This window comes from Ailuropoda melanoleuca, chromosome 10 (assembly GCF_002007445.2).
Source record: "Ailuropoda melanoleuca isolate Jingjing chromosome 10, ASM200744v2, whole genome shotgun sequence".
In the NCBI taxonomy this organism is placed as follows: domain Eukaryota; kingdom Metazoa; phylum Chordata; class Mammalia; order Carnivora; family Ursidae; genus Ailuropoda; species Ailuropoda melanoleuca.
This window is the reverse complement of record NC_048227.1, coordinates 70,228,885-70,255,000: the sequence shown is the minus strand read 5'-3', so window position 1 is coordinate 70,255,000 and position 26,116 is coordinate 70,228,885. Positions and strand designations below refer to the sequence as shown.

The 26,116-nt window shown below is 36.3% G+C and overlaps 1 protein-coding gene and 1 long non-coding RNA gene across 13 annotated transcripts in view; one reads left to right on the top strand and one right to left on the bottom strand.

Annotated features, from left to right (window-relative positions):
* The window catches only part of PKIB (cAMP-dependent protein kinase inhibitor beta), a 194,058-nt gene that overhangs the window by 100,889 nt on the left and 67,053 nt on the right, over positions 1-26,116 (bottom strand). For all 12 annotated transcript variants that reach the window (XM_034669065.1, XM_034669068.1, XM_034669070.1 and 9 more), the window contains exons 3-4: positions 5,535-5,741; positions 211-545 (exon numbers count right to left, since the gene is read on the bottom strand). The gene's annotated coding sequence lies outside the window, so the exon portion shown is untranslated. The remainder of the gene's footprint in view (positions 1-210; positions 546-5,534; positions 5,742-26,116) is intronic.
* On the top strand, positions 488-24,172 carry LOC117803979. Its single transcript, XR_004628119.1, has 3 exons — positions 488-800; positions 14,059-14,162; positions 19,785-24,172. It is a non-coding gene; the product is annotated as an uncharacterized LOC117803979 (long non-coding RNA).

Sequence of the window (26,116 nt, the reverse complement as noted above, 5' to 3'; positions counted from 1 at the left end):
TAAAGATACCTTAGTTTGCATAGTAGTGATGTCGCTCTAGCATAAGGGGCACCTGCTTTGAAATCCCCCGTGCTTGCGCAGACTGAGCGGCAAATGGGAAAGTTGCACTTTCACATCTTCTCTCAGTCAGTCTCCCCCGACTCCAAGTCCTTTCCCTCCTTCCTCGCACCAGCCACACTCACTCCCGCTACCCCTCCACCTGGTACGTACCAGTGGCGCGCAGAGCTTCCCGCCGCGCCCGGGCCAGGTGTCCTCGCGCTCGGGCTCGCCCAGCCTCCGTGTGGCCGAGAGCAGCGACGCGGGCTCTAGCTCGCGGCCGCCTCTACAGTCTAAGGGATGCGGCCGCGTCTGAGCTGCTGAGCTGGGGCGCAGCCAGGCGGTGGCAGCGACTCCGGGGGCGGAGGGAGCAGCCACCGGGACCCGCCTCCAGCGCAGAGCGCCCCCCCCCTCCCGCCTCCGGCTCTCGCGTGTCCGCTTGCAGCGCAGTCCCGGGCGACGTGGGGCTCGAGGGTAAGCGCGACCGAGGCTCTTCCTTGTTGGCTCTCCTGCGTGCAAGGTAACAGAAAACTAATCGTCGGGGATCGTCACAGGACCGATGTCCTCCCCGCCTGCCACTCTCAGTTCCCCCAGGTGACTGTTAAGGTTCTGTTAAGAATTCGCTTGCTGTAAGTGCGGGAATTTCGCTTTTCTCTCTCTTCCCAGAAGCTACAACTTGTCGGTTGACCCATCTGTACGCGGCCGCAGGGTTTGTGCTCCACGTGTCACAAGGTTGCCTTTTGATCTAGTCGTGGCTGGAGAAGGTAGGAATGTGCATAGCTTTCTTATCTGCGCCCGGAATTTGGGTCTTTGTGTTTATTAGCAGATTTTTTTAACAGATCGGGAGGCAACACGCAATGCCGACAACTTTTGGACAAAGAAAAACAGATAACAATGCATATTGTTCATTGAGAACATTCATCTAAATGTTCTCACTGAGGAAAATGAGGTCCTTATTATTAGGGTTTCATTGTGTCTTTTAAAAGCCATATTAAATCGATGACAATACTGCTGAAAAAATTAAGGTACAGTTCTCTGCTTCCTGAGAATGTGGTTTGTCCTCACTGAAGTCCTGAGATCACCTCTGTTTTCCTGAAAGTCATTTTTAGTGCTCAAAATCTTAATACCAATATGCTTGTTGGTACTGTGCTCTGGCTTCCTACCCAAGGCCTAGGACACCTACCACTTCACTACTGACTACTTCTAAATTCCCTTTTTAGGTAAAGGCTATGGGAGATATAAAAATATAATCACCGAAATAATTCATTTAAAATATCTACTAATGGTGCTACAATCAGGCCCTTTAAATTATTTAATATGTCTACCTCCACAGTGTAGTAATAATCATTGCTTGCCATTTTCACTTAATAAACTGAAGCCCGACAAGGTGAGATAAGGTTTGAATGACGTGAAATAGCTAACAAGACTGCAAACCAATTTTTGAACTTAGTCCTTTCTGCCTTTAAGGTTGATCAACTTTTGGGGCACCTGGGTGGCTCAGTCAGTTAAGTGTTCAACTCTTGATTTTGGCTCAGGTCATGATCTCAGGATTGTGAGACTGAGACCCAGGTGGAGCCCCTGCTTTGGGTCCCACACTGGCATGGAGCCTGCTTAAGATTCTCTTCCTCTCCCTTAAAAAAAAGGTTGGTTGACTTTTTTTTTTAAAACCTACACTCTGTTAATAAAGCTTGTGAGTTTTCTAGAAGCCAACCTGTATGTTTTATTTTGTAAAAACATAGTTACTTGTGTGGTCATACAAACGTTAATTAAAGAGATTGAGAGTTATTTATATTTTTAGTGTAACTTTAAAACTTACTGACAAAACTCATTTCACATGATGAAATATATTTGTATATGAAATATATTCTAAATATTATTACTAAGGGAAATTATTCTAAGTCCTAATCATTTTAGATAACCTATAATGAGAATGATACTAAAATGTTTAGATATGTGACTTATGCTACCATGATTGGATTTTTATGATTCTGTAACTGTATTCCTTATACTCCACAAAATTTGTTTTGTTAACCTGTATTTTCAGTTAAATTTGATAAAATCATTAGTCCTCATTGATATAATTTTATTTTTTAATTTTTTTTAATTTTATTTTTTATTTATTCGACAGAGATAGAGACAGCCAGCGAGAGAGGGAACACAAGCAGGGGGAGCGGGATAGGAAGAAGCAGGCTCATAGCGGAGGAGCCTGATGTGGGGCTCGATCCCATAATGCCGGGATCATGCCCTGAGCCGAAGGCAGATGCTTAACTGCTGTGCCACCCAGGCGCCCCTGATATACTTTTAAATTAGATATTTGAAATAATCAGAACCAGTGTCCATGAACACTATATCTTTAGTAACTAGAATAGTACCTGTATAAAACAAGTGCTTAACAGCAGTTTTTAATTGAAAAAAATGTAAGCTCATTTCCTTCATTAAGACAAAATAATGACTTAAGAAAATACTATTTATAGAATGCTTTTGTCTACTTATAGTGGATTGAAGATTTTTGGTTGTCTCTCACTTCTATCAGGCAATTAAGGTTGATGATGCAATCAGGTAAACAGCCTAAAGACTGTTGCTAGGAATGGTGGAGAGAAGCTGACTATAAACCCAAAGAAATACTTTTGAGTACAGGAAGTAGTAGGTGGAAGTAGTAGTTGCACACTGTCGTGTGCATCTGTATAAAATATGACTGTAAATGCAGAAAGTTTAATCAACTTTGGGGTCTTACCAAGTGATCTGATGGAAAGACAAGGAGAAAACTGGGCTGCCATTACTAAGAGAGTAGTTGAAGGATAGAGCTATGAGATTAATGTAATATGACACAGGAGAATAGGTGAAGACATAAACAAGGAGAGAAAAAGAAGTCAAGGAACTAGAGATATAAATCAAAGGAAGGAGAGAGAAAAATAAATTGTAGTCAAGGTGGATAGTTTTCTTGAAAGTTCTAGTAGTAGTTATGACCTAGTTTATGGAAGAAAAATGGGTGAGGTTAGCTGACGTAGAATGAAAATCAAGAAATTGGAGGTTAAGTTACTGAAAAGGCCATCCACATGGACACTGAAGCCACCCACAGTGATAAGCCATGAGATAGAGAAGGAGAGAGTCAGATACAAAAGATTCCCATGAATGTGGTGGAATGATCTGGAACTGAGCAGATGACAGTGCAGAGTTGGGGCAGAAGTTACACATATAGGGAGCAAGACGCTAAAAAGATCAAGAGCTGGTATAAGAAGTGGTACACTGTTCAAAAGCAATACTAGGGAGCTACAAGGGTGCCAATGCTGCCTCCCATGGTCCTGGGGAGTTAAAATAATGAGTATTTTATACTGAGGGAAGATCTATGGAAAACTATTGTCAGAAGAAAGCTGATTTTTCACATAAAGCAAGAAAATGGATTAAGCATAGTCTGAATAAGTTATGAAGGTAGTAGAATTTATCAGTATTGAACAAAGACTCTGCCATGTCAGAGTGGATAAATTTAGGAGGTAGAGCTGGACTGATCGGTATGTAATCTGTGCAGTAGCACAGGGCTCTACTTTTAAGAAGGCCCCATGCTTGGTTCTTCTGTTCTTGTCTTGAAATTCTTAATTTTAAAATGACCCCACATTTCCAGGGCACTTGGGTGGCTCAGTCAGTTAAGCGTCTGCCTTCGGCTCAGGTCATGATCCCAAGGTCCTGGGATTGAGCCCCACATTGGGCTCCCTGCTCAGGGGGGAGTCTGCTTCTCCCTCTCCCTCTGCCTCTCTCCCTGGCTTGTATTCTCTCTCTCAAATAAAGAAATAAAATATATGAACGCACACTTCCATTTTCAACAGTTCCCTCAAATTATGTAGCCAGTCCTATTTGAAGGATGTGGAGAAATGGAAGCATGGTGAAGCAAGAAGCAGTGTAATCCCCCCAAAGATTATTAAAGTATGGGAGAGACTAAATCAGGAGATTGTATTTTGAGGGGAAACCAAGAATGGTGGAGGAAGGGGTATGGCTGCAAGGTTTCAAATGACCTCCAGTTTTGCTGTCTTCATGGCCAGGCTAGCTGAGACCTGGGCGGGAGAGGCACACAGCAGTCCCCACCAGTCTGCTTTATGTTGCCATAGGCTAGTGTGCTCATTTCCTAGGGCTACTGTAACATATCTCCACAAACTTGGTGACTTGAACCAGCAGAATTTTATTTTCTCATAGTCTGGAAGCCATAGTTCAAAATCAAGGTGTTGGCAGGACAGTGCTCCCCCTGAAGGCTCTAGGGGAGAATCCTTTTCTGCCTCCTTAGCTTTTGGTGGCTATAGGTAATCATTGGTGCTCCTTGGCGTGTAGCTGCATAATTCCGATCTCTGCCACCACCTTCACATATTTTCTGTTTCTTCTCTGATGTCTGTATTTTCCTCTTATAAGATAGTCATTTGTCTTAGGATCCACCTGGTTAATCCTGGATGATTGCATCTGGAGCTCCTGATCTTAATTACACCTTCAAAGACCCTTTTTCCAAATAAGGTTACATTCACAAGTACTGGGGTTAGGAATTAAACATATCTTTTCAGAGACTGGCATTCAGTCCACTACAGTGAGGCTGGCTGAGGCCACAGGAATAGTCTAAATGACTATTTGGAAAACCAAGATATCTATAATAATGTGAAGCTTATCAATGTTTCTAAAGCTTTCCAACCATGAAATTTAATACATATGAAACCAGAAGACTGAAACTGCCTAGAGAGGCTTTACATCCCTGCGAGTGGCTGTCCTTTGGAACAAAATGTACTGAGGAGAGAAGTCGTGTACTTGGGGCAGTGTCCTGACTGGTTATAGAGAATTGAGCAAATGGTACCTTCCACTCCTCCTCTTCAGCCATCTTCCATTATGGAGGACATATGTGGTCCCTTGGTATTAAGGAGAGTCTACGGGATGACCTCTTTTCATCCCTCCCTGAAAATACAAGATTTAGAAGGACTGGAAGAGTGAGTGAGCTTGTAAATCTGTAGCAGAGGCTAAGCTAGCTTCACAAACCATGACTTACAAAGAAGATCTTAAAAACTCTTAAAGAAGGAAGAAAGAAATGTTGAAACTGATTCTAACTGTGCTACCCCATCCTCCTCCTCCAGCTGACAGGCACTCCAAGAAATGGTTGAGTAGCTACCAAAATCAAATGGACTCCCCTTAAAAGGAGTCACACTCTTCTTTTTTTTTTTTTTTAAGATTTTGTTTATTTATTTGACAGGGAGAGACAGCCAGTGAGAGAGGGAACACAAGCAGGGGGAGTGGGAGAGAAAGAAGCAGGCTCCTAGTGGAGAAGCCTGATGTGGGGCTCGATCCCAGAACGCCGGGATCACGCCCTGAGCTGAAGGCAGACGCTTAACGACTGTGCCACCCAGGCACCCCAGGAGTCACACTCTTCTTAAAACAGAACAGGAGCCATAAATTCCATCAAAGGTTCTATCCATTATTTTCTGGGTGATAACAGTGAGAAAATCCCAAGTTGTGGCAGTAGGGCATCAACATACCTGGGCGGAGATTCGCAGCAGGTCAGAGGAGCATCCATCTTTGTGTGACCTTGAAGGAAGTTGCCCTGAGACAGAGCTTGGATGACACAGTGGCCTTGACAGAGGGAATGGAGCCTGAAGCCCAGTGGTGACTCTGCTCCTGTTGTGTGGAAGAAGTGATATCACAGATGCACATACATCAAGGGCTGGTAATCCATCCATCTGAAGCTATAGAGTGAGGCAGAGGGAAGATGAATAGAGTGCTTTCATTTTAGTATTTAAGTAGAAATTTCCTAACAAAGTATTCCCAATTATCAATATAGTCATGTTTCCCTTGCTCCTAGTCAATGGAGCATCCTTTCACAAACTAGCAGGGTATATGAAAACAAAAAACACTGAAAACAGGAAATCTTGGATTCTGATCCCAAGTGGCAATGTCATTAATAGTGTGTATTAAGTCTTGTAATTATACTGCAAGTTTCTTAGCAGGAAGTTCTTATATTCTGTAATAGTATTTTCCAGCTTCATCCAGTAAACGAGACAATGTTTTAGGACCAATAAAAATAAAATTCCTAACCATGGAGCCATCCACTGGTACAGCATCAACAAAGTTCTTGGCCCAGAGTAGGCATTCCATAAATATTTTTATGTAAATATAGAAGTAAATCAATTAACAACTTTCTACTCAACCATGATTTTATACACACACACACACACACACACACACACACACACACTAAAAACACCAACCATTCTTCCTCTTTTCAATATGATGACATTTCTCCAGTATGTGGTAGTTTATTTGGCCAAATTAGCTTTATTTTTAACAACATATTTTAGAAATATTTAAAACATTTTAATATACTTTTATTTGAATTGCTTCTGTGTAGATTCATAAAATCAGAGGTGAGAGCTTTAAGATTAGATGATCATCATAATTTAAAAAATTGATTAATAACTTCTAACACAGGGGATCTCAGCATTGCTAGAATTTTCTCTGTCTTTGTCTCTGTCTCTCTCTCTTTTTTTAATGTAAGTGCTATGCCCAGTGTGGGACTTGAACTCATGACCCTGAGATTGAGAGTCACATGTTCTACCAACTGAACCAGCCAGGTCCTCTAGAATTTTCTATTATACATTTTGTCAGAAGTCCAATAACATTTGCATGATACCTATTATATTATTCATAGTAAATATTTATTATGGCCCTGAATTACTCAATAACTGTAGATAACTATATTGAATCTAAGTTATCTTATAAAATGAGCTGGGTCTTTTTTGATTTGGGGCAAACTCTAATTTAACATAACTGTCACTGATGGAAGTTAGGATGGGTGGAGCCTCCTAAAAAGGGAGGCTTTTGAGCTGTTCCTGGGGCATTGGACTTGAACATTACACTCTTAAAAATTTCCTTGGACACTGAGAATTTGAACTTAACTCAATTGCAGCCCTCTTTTTTTTTTTTTTAATTTTCCTTATACAATACAGGAGTTAGAAAAGCTGTAAAAATTAACATTAGCCCATAAATCTAAAGCAAATGTGATACTGTAATTTATAAGAAATAATACATTTTGGTCATTCAGATGAATGGTGACCATAGATTTCTCATTTGTATTTGGTTTTCTTCCAGGGTTTCTGGCTCTAGTTCCTAAAACCTTTGGAACATCCTATGATAAGGGTGATAAAGGTATCTTTTGTTATGTTAATGAGATCACTTTTGGAACACTCTTAGATAACCTAAGGACAGGGAAGTGACTTCTAGGAGAACCGTGTGATTAGACGTTTGGAACTTTCAGTCCCAGCCCCAGACTTCCGGGGAGGGGACAGGATCTGGAGGTTGAATCAGCCAATGCCAATGACTTAGTCAATCATGACTGTGAAGTGAAGCCTCCATAAAACCCCCTAAGTACAGGGTTGGGAGAACTTTCAGGTGGGTGAACACATGGAGGCACCTGGAGAGGTCATAGACGCTCCTCACCCTTTCCCCATACTTCATCCTATGTATCTCTTCATCTGGCTGTTGATTCACATCCTTTTTCATATCCTTAATAAACTGGTAAATGTGTTTCCCTGAATGTTCTGAGTCACTCTGGCAAATTAAAAGAATCTAAGGAGGAGGTCACTGGAACCTTCAATCCATAGCTGGTAGGTCAGAAGTACAGGTAACAGCCTGGGGTTTGCAACTAGAGTCTGAAGTTTATGAAGGATATTTGGAAGGAAGGCAGGCAAGGACAAGGGCCTCCCCCCTCCCCCAAGAGGAAACCACCCTTAAAAGGATTTTACATCACCCTGGAAGGAGCCCTCCACTCCTTCCCACATGATAGATGACAAAAACCTGATTGGATGACAGGCGCAGGAAGGGTAATCAGATTAAAACAGCCCACCAACAAGCCCATAAAAACCCCTAGACTTAGAAACTCCAGTGGCAACCCTCTTGGGTCCCTTCCCTTTTTGGGAGCTTTGTTTGCTATCATTCAATATACTTTACTATCGCTCAGTAAAACCTTGCTTTGCTGTCCACCACTCTGTCTGGTTTACCTCTTCATTCTTCAAAGTCGCATGACCAAGAACCACAGGCACCCAAGGAGAAGGAAGTCTTGTAAAAAAAAAAGTGGGGGGTGGAGAATAATCTTGTAGGACTGAGCCCTTAACCTGTGGAATCTGCTGCTATCTTCAGATAGACAATGTTAGAATTGTGTTGAATTCTTGGACACCCTACTGGTGTCTGAGAATTGCTTGGTGTTGTGGTGGAAGACTCCCTTACCACATTGGAATTGGATCCAGGGACCCAAAAGAGTTATTGTCAGTAGAGCAAATAACAACAGAAAATTGTATGCCTTAATTTAAAGTATCTTAACTATTGAAATATAATCTTTAGCAGTAACGTTTGTCTGGGTTTCTTGGATTAAATGCATCTTATCCATGATTCTTCTTATTAGCGGTCACCCTAGACAAAAATTTAATGTAAATAAAGTCTGTCCCCTTTCTGCATCTTTTTCATCTTCTCCTTCCCAACTATTTAAGTTCTCCTGTGAGCCATGAGTGGGTTTGTAAACACACTGACCCCCTCAGTAGCTTTTTGTGCAACACTCTTTGAAGTCAGCAGTGAAGTAGTAGAGCAGAGTAACTGACATTGCAGAAGAGAACTTAAGAGCAATAGTAATATCTGAGAACGAATAATTGATTTCCCACGGTGAGAGTTTCAGCTACCACTCTGATACCTATGAGGGGACAACTTTCTTTACAAATGAGACCTTAGCATTACAAATGAATAGATATACAAACTATAAATCTTTTCCCCAACCTTGTATTGATTTAAAAAAAAAAAGGAGGGGAGAGGTTTGGAAGGAACAAGAGTGACTGCAATCAATCACCTTCAGGACTTAGCAGATAAGGCCCATACTTTCCTAACTGATTCCAAGCTATTTAATGAAGATTTCTTATCTCAAGTAATAAGGAAAATTTTGATATGGAATTCTATACTGGTTGACAGGTTCTTTTTCCCAATACTTTTTAAAAGTTGTTATATTTTGTCCTAGGTACAAAATATGTTTTTTATTCTGTTTTTATGACTTTCTCTTTGCCAGTGATTTTAAGTAATTTTATTATGAGGTCTTTGGTGTAGGGTTTCTCCATGTTTCATACACTTGAGGTCCGTTGCATGATTTGGGTTGGAAACATTTCAATCATTTCTTCAAATAATCTTTCTGCCCCCCCAGCCCCGCCCCTTGAGGATTTCAATTAACTCATATGCTTAAGCTAGTTAAAGTTTTGCCATAGATCACAGTTACTCTGTTCATTTGTTTTTGGTCTTTTTCCTCTCTGTTTTATTTTGAATAGTCTTTTTGCTGTCTTCAAGCTCACTGATTTGTTTTACTCTCAGGTTTAATGTACTGTGAATTCTATACAAGTGTCCATTTCATCTCAGATATTGTATTTTACATCTCTTGAACTTTGATCTGGGTCTTTTATATATCTTCCATGTCTCTACTTACTGTGCTCCATCTTTCCTTTACATGGGATATAGCTACAATAACTTCTACTAATTCCATAGTCTATATCAATTTTGGATTATTTCTATTGATGGCTTTTTCTCTTCACTTTAGGTCATCTTTCCCTGCTTCTTTACATGTGTGGTAATTTCTTATTAGCTGCCAGACATTATGATTTTGCCTTGTCGGGTGGATGATGGATAGTTTTGCATTCCTATTAGAATTCTTGAATTTTGTTCTTGGCCATAGTTAAGTTACTTGGGAAGAGTTTATCCTTTTGAAGCTCTCTGTTAAGTTTTATGAGGTAGGATTAGAGAGATTTCTTTAGGCTAAGGCTTATTGTGCTCTACTACTGAGGTAATAACTTTTTTGAGTACTCTATCTAATGTGTTTTGAATTACAACTAAGATTCTATGTGTAGGAACATGAACTACTCTCAGCTCTGTTTGAGCTTTGGTGACTGGTCTTTATGTTCCTTCAGGTGGTTCTTGTTTCCTTATGTGCATAAACTGATTTATACCCAACTGAAGACTTGGGGGTATCTTCTGGAGATTTCAGGAGTTCTTGGTCTGTGAAGTTCTCTCTGTGCAGGGACTCTGCCCTGCAACCTCTAACAATGCTCTGTCCCCCTAGATGATCAGTTTCATCTCTTCAACTCTGGGACAAGACCAGACTTAGCCTGGGTTCCCCCTCCCTGAACTATTACCAGGAAATCCTCTTCAGACACTGAGCTGAGGTACTTATGGTGCTTACCTCATTTGTTTCCTCTTTCTCAGGGATCACTATCCTGTGCTGTCCGATGTTCAATATCTGAAAACATTGCCCCATATATTTTATCTGCTTCTGTAATTGTTTCAGACAGGAGGGTAAATCTGGCCCCTGTTACCCCATCTTCACAGAAGCAGAAGCCCATTTAGTAATTTGTTTTTGCTTTTTAGTTTAAGTTTTTGCTTTGATTTTTCACATAAATCCCTTCCATAAAACACTTAGTAATAGTTCACTGCCCAAAATGGACTTTTTATAAACGTTTTAGATTGAATGAAATAAATATTAAAGAGAAAGGAGAAATTCTATTCACTTATATGTTGCTCAGAGAAAAATATATCTGGAGAATTTAGTGAAGGATACAATTCTAAGATGACAGTTCTATTCTTAGCTCTATTTGTAACAACTTCTCTGGCCTCAACTTTTTATGCCTACATTTTCATATAAAATGGTAATCGATGTTGACACTCCTCTCGAAAATTAAGAAAGGTTTTTCTACATTATATTGAAACAAAGACAGTCTTACCTAGGGCTATATTGGAATTCTATCTATATTGCCTCTGAAGTACTTTGACAATTGTGACTGTTATCTGTTTATAAGTTATTTATTATCAGTAAGGGAGCTGATTCCAAGTCATGCTCTGGAAATCATCTGATAAAGTCACCATTAATAGCAACATTAATGATATATCTCAAGGAAGGGGAAAATAAAAATTATTTCTCAGTTCAACAGTGGTAATACCCTCAGCTTTCACATTAACTGAATGACTTAATGGGTCTTTATTAATAAATGTCTCCATTTTTCCACAAAACATCTCTATGATGGTTATATAAAAGCAGCTTATGCAAATTTCTGCTGTATTTCAAAAGTAAAAGCATATAAACTTGCTGCATCCAACCCTTTTCCCATCATGCCTCCTGGTTCATATCAAGCCATATCAGGCATTCAAAATAAAGAAAATTAAATAGCACAAATACATGAAAGTATTTCGTATTTACCCCAAAACCCATGTGTGCAGATCTGTAGATACATTTGACCTCATGTGTTAGAAGATTTAATTTCATTCCAGTAAACAAAGTCCCTCAGTAAAGAGACAATTTATGGTAGAATATATTAGCTTGGCACCACATACCTTTGCTATCAATGATACTTTTAGTCTGTGAAAGTTCATGACAGAAAGTGACCTTCAAACATTCTTAGATTTCAAATTCAGTCTTGGATTTCAAATAAAAAATATTAATGTTACCTGACCCTAAATATCAGAGTTATGTACATCATTATTATGTAAGATCCCCAGACCAGGAGAATTCATATCAGCAAGGAGCTTGTTAGAAACATAGGATCTCAGATGTCACCCCAGACCTAATGAGATATAGTATACATTTAATAAGACCCCCAACTAATTTGTACACACGTTAAAGTTTGAGAAGCACTGGTGTACATCACCTTGCGTCCCTAATTCAGCGGCTAAACTCAGGGTTTTATTCTAGATAAACTATATTTTTCTTACTCTAAGAAAGGCCATGCCTCTCACCATTGTACGATAATCCTGGCATTGAATTCAATTTCTGTAATGACAAATGCAACTTATAGGCAAAGGTCCAGGTGCATGAGTGAGGTGTTGTAGAAAATCATTCAAGAATGCAAGGATCTTTCCTGAAAATATGTCCCGGATCTCTTGATTCTGAACTATAAGACACTGCATATGACTATACAATATTTAAAAGGCAACTCCTTCATGATGCCTTTAATGATTAGAATTTTCCAGAATTTATGCAAGCCCCTAATTTAAAATAAAACCCATTTTCATTGTTCTGATAAAAAGGTTGGATGTAGTTGTTCAGAAACCCAGCTATAATAATAGAAATTTAGATCAAGAAGGGATACTAGAGGTTATTTAGTTCTCCTATTTTAGACCACCTCCTGTTATTTAAAGGGAAGTAATTTGCAGTAAAAAATTGCAGAACTTGTTATTTATCCTCTACATAACTGACCCTGCCAACTTCCAAAAAGAACTTATTATGTTCTATGGGGCACCTCGGTGGCTCAGTGGGGTAAGCCTCCCACTCTGGGTTTCCTCTCAGGTAGTGATCTCAGGGTCTCTTGAAGATTCTCTCCTCCTGTCCCTCCTCCTCTTCTCCTATGAGCACATACTCTCTCTCTCTCAAATAATTAAATAAATCTTTTATAAAATAAAGTAAAATACCACTATATAAAATAAAACTGTTAAACTAGATTCATTTTTAAGAATGTATGAAGGGAATGAAATAAATATATCAACCACCTGGCCTGTGTTTACTGAGATTAAACATTAAATTTGCCTCTTCACTTCCTGGAAATTAAGTAAAAAAAGGGAAGCAAAACAGAATATATAACCAGTTAGCACTTGCAATCCCATGTATAGAATCTCAGTTGAGGATATTAATAACCACATAGTTCATTTTGCTTTTTAAAACATTCCATACAGATGATCAATTTTTTGAACCAGGCTTTTATCTGAAGAGTTATATTTCTACAGTAAATGAAAGATGCTATATTTGGTTCCATGTCATTTTAACTGTTGAATAAAGTCTAAAATACACACACAAAAAAACCTAAATCCTATTGGCTAAACCCTGAATAAAGGAAATGGATAAGAACAAAGATCTGGTTTAATTTTTTAAAAATGAAAATTTTTGACTTACTAATGTTTGATGAAGTCATATTTACCTGGTTGACCCTTTAGTTAGGTATCCATGAAACAACATATTACGTAAATAAAGTGCTTTCTGCTCAATACAAATAGTCAATCCTTCCTTAGATGAAAACACTTTGAGAATTAATAGTTTTCATGTACATTTGTATTGGCTATTTCTATGACAATGATGGTATTAAGACCAGAAACAGAATACTGCATTCTTGACTTGGGTTTCAAATACTATTTTGAAATTTGAATTTGAATAAGTTCAGATCTTTGAGAAATTATTTTACAAAGGATAGCAAATGGATATTTTTCACTTCTATTAAAGGAAGCAGGAGAAATCAGTCTATTGAAGAAGAAAAGAGCAAAGCAAAGCAGTAATTTCCAGTAGTCGTTCAGTTATTCAGAGGAAAAGCATACAGTCATAAAAAGTTTTTCCAACCTGGCAACGTGTGTGTACGTGGCAGGGTGGTGGTGAGGGGTGGTGTGTGTGTGTTGAGAAATAGAAATTAGATGAAAGACCTTCCTAACTATAGAATTCTTTAACAAGGAAGAAGTGGAGCCTGTGGAATTTCCCCACCCACTTTAGTTATCTCTAAAGTTAGGGATAACTTAGATAAACCATAACCTGCTCATACAGCTGAGATCTACATGTTTTGTTTTGCTTTTTGTTTTTTTCTCTTGAAGTAAAGCTTGTGATAGATAGGCCCATGAAGGGAAGGGTCAATTCTAAAGGAACCATGCAGCTGGGGAGTAGTTTAGCACTGACAGACACTCTCCATGCTTTTGCCTACTTCAATCTACTCCCCCAATCCTTGTCAATTGAAGTCAATTATCATCTGTGTGCAGAGGACAGCCTTGTGGGCAGAACACTGAGCAACTTCATCTCCCCACTATCACTTTTATCTCCAGCCTCCCCCTGGCCATGTTCTGACTTGACTGCCCCTTCCACCTTGGCCAGACTAAACCAAGAAAAATGGCTGATTGTTCTGTCTTTATGAAAACCTTGAAAAGCTTGCCACAGGGTTTAAGTTTTCATATCCATAAGATATGTGTCTATATTCATCAAATTTACCATAAAGCTAAATAATCTATACTTTTTTGTAGAACACTGATAAAAAGCTGTCATGTTACTGTCTGCCTACATTTATAAACTTCTACTGGAGGGAGAAAAAAAGTAATTCCCTTTCAGCTTACTGAGTACTCCTAAGGTAAGTGCTTTTCTTTCATTATATCATTTATTACCTCCCTAAAACAACATGCGAGGTATGCAATATCATTGCTTTTAACAAAAAAGTAAACTGAGGCACAGATAAAGTAATTTACACAAGATCTTACAACCTGTAAGTGACAGAATCAGGTTTCAAAACTTAAGTATGTCTAAACATCAGGCCCATGATCTTCACATACTTACTACATAATTTCCCATAAATAAACCTCACAAAGTTTTGTTGTGAATCATCTTTGATAAAAAATAGCTACTCATGAAGTCCCTCTACCTAAATAATGCTTTAAGATGACATCATTTTTCCTAGCAGGCGGCTCAAATCTCAGAAAGACAAGTATTTTAATTGGAAACCATTCTTCCTTACCAATAATTTAGCATTTTTATATATTTCACTGTTTCTTCTCGAAATATACGTTTAAATAGCCCCCTTTTTTTCTTCTGATGCTGATTTTTACTCATTTCTTCTGATTTCTATTGATGTCAAAACATATGTAATAATTAAGTGCAGAAACAACAAAAGATAAACTATTTCAGAATAGCTAAACAATGAAAATTCTGATCTTTTTCAGAGACTATGACATAATGAATACTTGAGTATCTGGACTTGAAAAAATTGGTTTCTTATTAATGAAATTAATTCTGTTGACAAAAACATCATCAGTTTCACTATCTTTTTCTCACTACTGCTCCCTGTTCCTTATGATTTTCTTCATTTTCTATAATAATTAGATGCCAGTAACTCATTTATCTTTTTTATAGAACACTAGCTGGCTTAGAATGACAAGCCCCCCCCTGCATATCTGCATATTCTCTCCCAGTCCCTGGTGTAAGGTGATGTCAAAATAGAGGCATATTGAGTTTTTATTGGATCCTGTGCTTTTTAAAAAATTTTCTTACATTACGCAAATAATTCATGAATACATTCTATTTTTTACAAATTAAACATGGAGATAAAATCAACTTTTAGCCCTACCTTCCCCGTAGGTAACTATCTCTACCACAAATTTAATGTATTTACTTCCCATCTTTTCTTCATACTTCTATATACATGTCATGTAGATCTAGAACTACTTTATATATATTTTACATGTTTGTGTGTTTTACATACTGTAGATATTCTGCAACTTTTATTTTTTATTGTACAATGTCTTAGAATTCTGTTGCTATTACCAAACATAAGTATGACTCATTCGTTTTAACTGTTGCAAAGTAACAATTTTATTTCATGGAATAAAAATATTAAGATTCATTTAACCACTCCCCATATAGAAACACTTAGGTTCTTCCTAGGATTTTATTATTATAAACATTGCTGGAATAAACATTCGTTTTTATGAATCCTTATATACATGTAGTATTCTAGGGTAGATACTGAGAAACAGGATTTCTGACTACATCTTACTCTAAGGGATATTTCTGTGGTAAGAAGTTTTATTAGGATCATAAAGGCTCAGGCACTAAAGTAAAAACCTCCTCAATCCTGGAGTCAAGAGTTATAAAAAGTCTAGCAACTTAGCAGCAGTTGTATTTTTGCAATGGAAAACATAATGTAGTGGGAATCAAAGGAAATGGACACTAACCACTCCTTCTGCTAATTAGAAGTTGTGCAGCCTCTCCAGACTTCCATATTCTCACTTATAGTACAAGGGAATGGGACTAGATGATTTATTTGTCAGAAATGTTCCAGATCTACCTGGCATATTTCTGTTCTTCCTTTATTCATTCATCCAACAAGCACAAACAAGGCATATGTAAGAATCTACAATGCTTCCATAAGGACAGAAAAGGAAATAATACCAGGAAACAGAGCAATGTATAAACAGATATTCTTTAAACAAATTTATCTAGGCCACAAAACCTGTGCTTCCTAAAAGAAAAAAAAAAGAAAAAGTACAAAAGATAAACACTTCTCATTTATATAGTTTGCTTTATTTGTCTGAATAAAGCATCTGCTTGGTATACATTTATCTGCAAACAATAAAATCTGGAGTAAAGTTATTGCCCTCTCCTACCACCCTACTCAGGTGGAGGCATAAGAAGATTTATTCTAACAGGTGCTTACATATTTCCTGTAGCCCCAAAGTGGTAATTGCCCAGAAGAGCTATGGCCAATACTGGGACATGGAGTTCTGGGGGCTGTTTCTTGTGTTCTCTAGATTTGTAGCTGTCCAAAATCAACTCAAGGCCCATCTGCTGGATTGTTCTCCTAAATACAATTGCTCCCATCTGCTATATCATAAATTGCACATGGCATGCAGACACACTGCATACAAAAAGGGGGTCAAGAAGGGGAAATATGGGGAAGGACTTCTCAAGAAGAGACTTTTGAATTTAATACTTATGAAAAACAAAAAAGAAAAATATAACCCCTTTTAACCAGGTTTTTAAGATTCCTCTCCTTGAGCACTGAGCCTATACATCTCTTCATTTATTTAAGCTTTCTTTGAAGTTATAGTAGCTTCAAAGGCAAAAGGACTATGTGAGGACACAATAAAGATGAATCACAATAGACAGTGAAAAAGTAAATAATGACACGGAATTATCAGTCTGCTGAGAAGACAGCCAAAAGTAAATTACTATAAAGTATGGCTATATTAAAATGAGGAAAACATATGACATATCAAGACCGCATCTAACAATTACAACGTAAATAATGAAAAACCTAACTAGGAAAGAACCATAAGTAAGTTCTTGTTTGTCAATGCCATCCTTGGTTAAATAGATCAATTTTCAATATAGACAGTGTCTACCCACACAAAGTGGAAAATTGAAACACTCTCTAAGTGACTTCAAAGCATGATTTCACTAACCCTTTGTAGATTCCATCAATTTGGTTAAGCTTAATTCAATTCAGACAACATTTATTATGCACCAGACATTCTATTAATTGCTAGGAATATAAACATGACAATGTGATTCCTACCAAAAAAGAGCTACCTTCCATTGCAAGTATTTCAAAGTTCTCAAATCTCAAAACCAAATCAATTTCAAAGTGTGTCATCTTTAAACAAAGAAAAGGAAAACAAAGAGGAAGAGAAAGAGGTTACATATGTATTTTGCAAGGACTCAGCGTGATTAACATCCTAAGGAAGTAATAACTCCAAAAACATTAGGAATCACTGTTCTGGAAAATTCAAGAAAATTTTTGCAATTTTAAATTCTGTAACAAATTGTTTGAGGGAAGCAGGATAATAGCATGGAAAAAACACTGGACTAGAAGTTAAGTAACTAGGTTTTAGCTATGCTCTTCCATTAACTTACAGTGTACACTTACATAATTTAATTTCACTTGTATAGACTTAACTTTCTTTAGCTGTGAGAGAGGGAGAAAATTAAATAACATATGTTCACTTTCAGCTTTAACCAGTTATTAGGTTTCCAGTTGTTTGTGTAGAAAAGTAGCAAATAAAGATAGGTCAGATAGGTAAGTTCAACAAAAGCCAGGTAAAGTTGAAAGGTATTCAATTATTCAGTAGACCATCTGCTGCTCTTTGTATATCTTACTTCACTGTATTGGATAAATATTCTTCCATTGATCATAATGCTTTGCGATTAAGGTATTTACTGAATTTAATATTTTGAAACAATGGTAAGTTCATCAGACAGCTCATACTTACTCTCAACCTTCCATTTTAAAATCCTTTCTTAATACACTAAGGCCACTCCTGACCATGAATAAATAATATGGTAAATATAATGTAACATTTGGTTAGTTCTGTTCACTTTTTAAAACTATACTTAAATCTCTGTGGTGTAAAATTTAATAATATCTCAGATAGGGAAATATTTTTACCTGCTATTTTGTAATCTTTCCTCTAAATGTGGAATGTAGGGAAAAAATCCACTAGATTGTTAATTAGTGTATCACAGGCCTCTAATTTGTTGCTCTGTGATTTACTTATTAAATTCATTTATGCAAAAATAAAACACCTGGTTAGAATTCTATTCATGGTTGAGTTAATCTAGGATTATAATTTCCAAATGATATTTCACTTTTGTACAGACATATTTAACCCCTGGTTTGTAGATGTAAATTTTAATTTAACTTCTGCACTTGCTGTTCCTCTGAGATAAGAAAAAATGGTATTAATTTGGGGAAATATATACCAAAAAGGTAGGGATATTTTCCTAAAATCTTGTATATATAACCATTCTTACATTCTTCCCATTCCCAATATATTTTCTTAATGATGAACTGTAAGCATTTTAATTAGATCTTATTTATACTAATTGTCAACCTATACTTTAAATAGCCATTTGCCTCATTTATAATTATTAGTGATATATAATCTCTCATAGGTAAGATTAGGTCCTTCAGTTCTATACTTTTTTTGTATGCTAAGTGGTTCCTCATATACCAAATCTTACAAAGAACTCCACTTAGATCATCTTTCATCTCTTCCAAGTGCAGGACTGGGCCCAGCACTGTACATTCAAGTGAGCGCTGTACACTCATCATCCAAAAGTTCATCTCAGGTAGACAAGTAAAGGTAGCACATATAATTCAAGGCATAAATGTAATCTGATGTCTGGCAGGGGCAGGACTGGTGATAGGAGTGCTTCTTAGATCTATTCCAGCAGGACAGCCATCTCTTCTCTCATTTCTCAAACTGCCCAAGAATCCTCTAACAAAAGACATTCTGTAATGGCTGTGGAAAAGCTGCGGAAGGTTTAAACTTAGCTGACACTCCCCTAGTGTCAGATATGATACATTCATACATTTCAAAAGAGTGGGGCAGGGTATCAGGCCACCAGAAGAATAGGTAGGACCCTCCCTTCATTTGTCTGTGGCTTCCCAAGTTAGACTCTCCAATAGTGCAAAGACACTAACTACTAACTAACTCTCCAGCTCTCCATCCACGTGAAACATCCATCTTACATCCAAATGAAAGTCCCATAATCCTAACAGTTGGCCTTTCTGCTCTACACTCACTGGTCTCAGAGGATCTTAAGGAACTGTTTACCTCTTAAGTTGAAAGAATAATTAAGTTTGTGAAAATAAATAAACTAATCCAGAATGTATTATTCCTATTGGCATTAATATGATCAGCATCGTGATTAATGATGTTCATTAGGTTTGGTATTTGTGCCTAGAGTAAAACTAAAAAGACACATTAGGATTATAACTGCAGAATATATATGTGTGTGTGACTGTGTGTGTGTGTGTGTTTTAATTAAGTAAACGGTGTGAAGGGATGTAGTGCTAAAGTAGCATTCTAAAGTAATAGCAGCAAAGAATTAATGGAATAACCTGGTAAGCAAAAGAAAATGTTAAAGCGTTATTTTAGGGAATCATTTGTGAATAATTGTATTCTGTGTTTTACGTTATGAGTAGAATCTTTACTCATGTCATTATTAGAATAAAAATTCTCAATTCTAAGAATAATTAAATATTACTACTAAGAATGTGTAAGTCCTTCCATAGAAGTGCTTTAGCACTCTTGTCTCACCATCTGTTGTCCACATAATGTAGAAGATACTATTGATATTTCTGTTTTAAGGCTAGTAATAAAATTTTCTGAACTATATTCTCAAAATTATTAAATACTCTATTAATTTGTTAAAAATAATCTTCACCAAAGCTTCGTTTGTTTGATTTCTACAGTGTATTATGCAATGAAGTCAAGCAGCAACCCATATCATCAACCTATTTGAGAAAAATAGCCAAAAAGGAAAGAAAATCTTGATGATGGGAGTATTTTTCTGCCATAATTGCTAGGACTATCCCATAACTTACATCTCTTCAGGTTATTTAGTATTAATACTCAGTAGAAGATTATGAAGTCAGGAAAACAAAACACAACTTGCAAAGATGACAAAATGCAAGACTAAATGTCCAAATTTCTAATGTTTAATTCAATAACTGTTTCATAACAATTGTGTGCTAAATACCATTTTAAGTCTTAGAAACAAAACAAATGAAAGTCTCTGACCTTATGGAGCCTATATTCTAGTTCTACTTAAAGATATTTATAAATAATGATATGTTAATGTGTCCATCACTGCCTTTATCACAGACTGTACAAAGATACTACAGATTCTACAAACACCATCACCACAAAGAAGGCAGCTATCATCCCAGGCATATAGCTTAGAAAACACGGCTGGTTCTATATTTCTCTGTTTAGCCCCTTCAGCAGGTAATACTATCCCTAACTTCAACTACTCCAAAAGACATATTTACAAATATTAGTAAAAGTGACATTTGAGGGAGGAAAGAAACAGACTTTATATTCAGAATCTGTTTGTTTAATAATATATTGTGTTATAAAACTGCCTTCCGGCCTTTGGAATCATTCCCACTCATTTGCGTCTGAATGAAAGCCAAAGCCAACAACTGAGTGAGTTGTTGGAAAGTAACCACATCTCCTTATTCCTCTGTTACATTCTCTTATTCACCTCTCTTTTTTCATGGCAAATAGAAGTAAAGAGAAGCCCAGTGGCATGACTGATATGTTCTGCTTGCTGAAGAACATTTACTGAGGAGACAGTAAGGCTCAGGGATGACCTGGAAGACTCTAGGGCTTTAACTTTTTTTTGTATAGAATGTTAACTATTATAGTACTAGTTCCATGGAGGTGACAGGAAGTAACAGTTACAGAGTCCTCTCATCTATCATCAAGAGGCACAAATATTTTTTAAGTATCTACTGTGTATTAACCATGAAACATACATTGTATGGTTCATAGTGTAAAAGACAATCTCTGCGCTCAAAGAAAGAACACCCCCTCTCTATATATACACTACCATCATGAACAATGGATGATTCATAGTTCATATGTATACATTCATATATGTAAATGTATGCATATGTACACATACATATATGTTCATGTATCTGTATGGTTCATATGTAAAAGGGTGGCATAAACATTTTTAAAATACAGAATGATGTCATATTTTATATTTCATACCCACTGCCCACCCTATATGCGGACCATTCTTGCCCATAAAGACAGAAAGCTAGAACAAAAACTTCATAATTGTGATGTATAGAAAGATGCAATTATGCAAACTTATCCTCATGTTTCAATCAACAAATATTTACTCAGCAGTCAGAGACATCTGGCACAATTAAAGATTTGCAGTGATCTCTGCCCACAAAAGAGATTAAGATGTAATAAGGAAGAAAAACAGAACAAAAGTATGATAAAATGCAAACACACATGGATAAATCACAGAATTGTAAGAACAAACACATTAAAAGGAGGATTAAGTTTGCGTAAGAGAGAAAATGAATTTCTTTTAAGCCTTTAATCTTGATCCTCGAAATTTGAAAGATTTGGTCATTGCTTTTCAATATTCATTTGGCAAATTAGTTACACTTAACATAGTCTTGTGTCTTCCATTCCTAATCTAAGTCCTTTGAGAGACTCTCTAACCAAGCAATTTGCATCACTTATTTTCTGCTCAGTTTTTCCTGGTCATTGTCTGGTTTTGATAATAAATAGCAACCATAGGTCAAGATGAAAAAGAATATCTTCCACTGTTAAAGAAATGTTGTAATAAAAACAACTCTGACATGACTGATAGGGGGAGGAAATTCTCTAAGCAGAAATCTACATTTCCTAGGAGACCTTAAATTTTAATACCAAGAAACTGCTTCAGACCTGGAAAGTCTATTCTATCTTTTGTATAGAAAAATTGTGATAGGATTACAATGGTTCGATTCTTCTAAATCAATGTGATATAGTAGTTAAATTTGTATTTCCACAAAATTACTAGGTCTATTTGAGGAGTGAGTTGATATCCTGGCTGTGTGATCTCCAACGGTCCTTGGCTCTAGTGTGACCCTAGGTATGTCTCAAGCCTGTGATTAATGGACAATCCTGGACATTTGGCAGACTAGAGTCTATAATATAGATCAGCGGCACCCACCTAGTGGTAGCCAAGACAACAAGAATTGATGATAATGATTGTTTCTCCATCAGCTACGATTCACATGTTTTCTAGAGAGAGTAAAAAAGCAGATTTACCACAGGTAGTGTCAGACAAGATATTGAGCACAATCCAGTAAAAATAAGTAAACCTTACTATCCCATTTATCCTTTAATTTTTCATTTTGGAAGCGCACTAAAACAGATTCAATTGAAAAAAAGAAAGAAAATGCTGGTGTGCCAGGAACTGAGAAGACACCAGACCAAATAATATGCTCTGCTGCTTGTGTGATACATGCAGATATGATGCAGGAAAATTCCAGTGCCAATGATGCGGCAGCATGAAAACCCTGGTGTTCAGGGAGACCTAACTATCAGCGTGAAGCTGGGCAAATCCTGTCCAGGCAAACAATTACCTGCATTAACAGGCTAACAAAAAAAATAAATTTTTAAGAAAGAAAAAGGGAATGAGGAAAAATGTGATGTTGGAAAAATATATTTCTAATTCACTTAATAAATAACATACTAATGGCAATAGGCTTAATAATTATCTTCATTTAATTGAAGAGATGAAAACAGATAACTTCATCACATGCCGGAAACATTTTCAAGAGATCCCAGCTTCTGATCAAAATCAACTAAATTCTAACTTCTAAAGTTTTGTTTTCTATAATTCATAATTTAAGATACAATGAGAATGCTTTTCTGAGCTTAGATTCCACTTGAAACATTTCAGGCTATAGAAGAATCTTCAAGAAAATGATTTTAGTGATTGAATTTAAATGCATTCACATAAAATCCTCTATTTTCAAAGAGGGAAAACAAATTTTAAAACCTTTAATATACTGGACTAGTATCATTGGTCAAATATAAAATAATTGTTATATAATTTCAGTATAAAGTCACTGAAAAATATTTTTGTATTGTAAACATTAAAATAAAAAATGTGTTAATTTTACTGAATAGAAAGTACTTTAAAGCCAACTTTTAATAATTTCGGGACAAAGTTGACAACATTCTCTTTCTATATGCTCTGTCTTTCCACTTGAATCTCTAATTCTAATTCTCTAAATAAGAAACATCTGGTTGTGTTTAACATGTATCATTTATTCACTGTGGGTCCTTGTGTAAGAACAATTCCAATTTTCTCAAGTTGAACTATGGAGAGGTTGCCACTTTATTATTCACTATCTACAAACTGAACTTGATATATGGGGCCCAGAGAAAACACCAGAAGGTAACTCTTACTATGTTGTATAATATTTTTAATTAAGAGATGATATATCTCAAATTTTAAAATCTGAATGAATAAAATTATCAAATACTCAAATACATCATATTTCCGTAAATAGTACTTTGCTTTGTTACTAATTACTGATTAATACTTGTTCATTTCAAGACATGTACTGAGTGCCTAATCTGATGTAAAGAGCCATAAAGATGAGTAATACACAAATCCCTGCTCTGTAAAAGGTTATAATCTAGTACAGGAAATAAAAATAACTCATATATTCTGTATTCTGTAAGAGAAGATAGAGTAAAGGAAGTGGCACAAAAAATAATAGGAAAAGAATTTAAACGAGAAAACAGCTCCAAGGAATTTGATGTACCAGGAAAATCTTCATAGAGGGATTTAAAGATAGCTCTTAAAGTATAGGTTAGGGCATGTGGACTAGAAGGAGAAAAGGAGGATATTCCATGTAGGGAAAGCACAAATACAAAGATATGGAGATGAAAAAGCATGGGTTATGTCAGTGCATCACTGAAGAGTCCAATTTCATTAGAATATAAGGCATCTATAAGGAAATGATTGGAAATAAACCTGAGAAAGTAGGTTGGAGATAAATTATGGCAACCTTGAACTCCTGATTATATTCTGAAGTAACAAATTGTGGAAGGAGTTTGAGCAGGTGGAGTGATATGATCAGACCTGGCCAGCAAAAGATTACATCATCAACCATGTACATTGTGGGAAAAAGATGGCAGGCTCTGAGAGCCCAGGCAGGAAGTAATAGAGACCAAGATTAGGGTGGTGACCTTGGAAATGGAAGGAAGTAAAGATTCATGAGGCAGAGGGACCCTGGACAACTAGGCATATAACTGAATATAGGAAATGGAAAAGACAAAATAACAGTTTGGCATCTCGGTGACTACAAAATCAGTGTTGTAATTGATAGTAACAGGTAAAGCAAGATAAAAATGGATTTTGCATGAGAAATTGATGAGTTCCATTTTGAACAAGCAGAATTCAAGACTTTAGAAAGATGTCAAGGGAGAGAGGTCAAAAAACTATATTACCCTTTTTCTCCCCACATATATAGCAACCTTGCTAGCATGAGGGATCATACATGATGCTAATTCATTTGCCAAATCCTCTGAAAATATCTTGCTTGAATCCTGACTTTATTTTTGTCCATACCTCCCTAGTCTCCTGTCACTCGCATTTGAAGTAGAATCGATCTTCCTTTCCTGGCTTTTATTATTACTATTCACATTTCCTTCTAACTCAAGCAAATATTTGTTAATTTCTCACCAAGCACATTTCTCCTCTTTTAACACCATCCTAAAATAATTCGTGCCCACAGTTTTACACCTTTATACTAAATTTAATAAAGAGATTATATTTCCCTCTAACTATGCTCTTTTTTGTTTCACTTCAGTTAATGCATTTTAAATAAATTTATGTCTTCCCTCATTTAAAAAGAAGAAGAAACCATTATTCCATCTTTCCTCAGTGCTGGTTTCTGTATTTCTTTTTTCATTGATATTTGACACTAAATGGGTGCTGTTTTTCTGGAAAGATTTGAAGAACTCAGAAATACTGAAAATCTTTATCATCTTTGTTCAACAAATGTGTTTAAAAAACAATATAACTATAGACTCCTAGGACAACATATAAACAAAATAAGCCAAAATTCAAGGTCCATAGTTAGGATCTTGTCACTTTATTGCTTTTACTTTGACATCTCTCCAATCCTGTCTGCCTCCCTGGCAAATACCCTAATCAAATCACAAGTGGCTCCTGCTTTTATGACCCACACACTTTTTATTGTAAACCATATATAATGTAACAGTGTAATCATGGTCTTTCTATCAAAGTGTAAGATCCTTGAAGACAGGGAGCATCCCATTTTAATTCTTATGTGCCTCCTGCCTGGCACAGTAGCTGACACGTAATATGTGGCCTAAACGTTTGATGAAGAAATACATGAAGAAATGAATGTGCAAATGCTGGAGTTAGAACTAATGGCCATTCAGGCCAAAGTGCTTTAGAAGCTTAAGATGTCATATTTATTTTCTTGATTCTCTCTCCTTCTGATAGTTTTCAATTTGTTTAATTACACATAAAGCCTGCCAAGTTAAAATTAATTTTAAAAGGCCTGAGGGAACATATCATATGATTAACAAAATCAATATGCAATATGTTAAATAGATCTTTTTAAATCAATGTTGTTAGCAATGTTTCTTATAATGTACTTATGTTTACATATAAATTAAATTATATTCCTTTCCATCATATTACCTTTTGTGACTTTTTATGCTTATGAAAGTAGTGCTGTTTATGTAGAAGACTTAGGAAATAACAAAAAGCATAAAGAAGGGAAAAAGTCATTCATATTCTACAGCCTAGAAATATTATTGTTAATTTGGGGTGCATTTTCTGCATGTTTTGATACATGGGATTATAATTTACATACAGCTTTGTGTCCTGGTCTATTTTTTTTCATTTAACATACTGTGAGTACGTTCTTTGTCATTAAACATTTTTAGAAAATATCTTTCATGGCCACATACTGTTCTCTTTGAAAACATTACCATAATATTTTTGCCTGTTCTTCTATATATTAGGCCTTTGGATAATGTCTAAATTTTTAAGATTATATATATTGCTGAAGAAAAAGTGCTATAATAAAATAACTATCAGGTAAATAATTCTAAATGTTCAGCCCTACACCAAGTTGTTAATTACATTATTTAATTTAATCTTCATGATTTTCTATAAGATAGATATAATTATCCACATTTACACTTGAGGAAATAGGTTCAGTGAAAAGAAAAA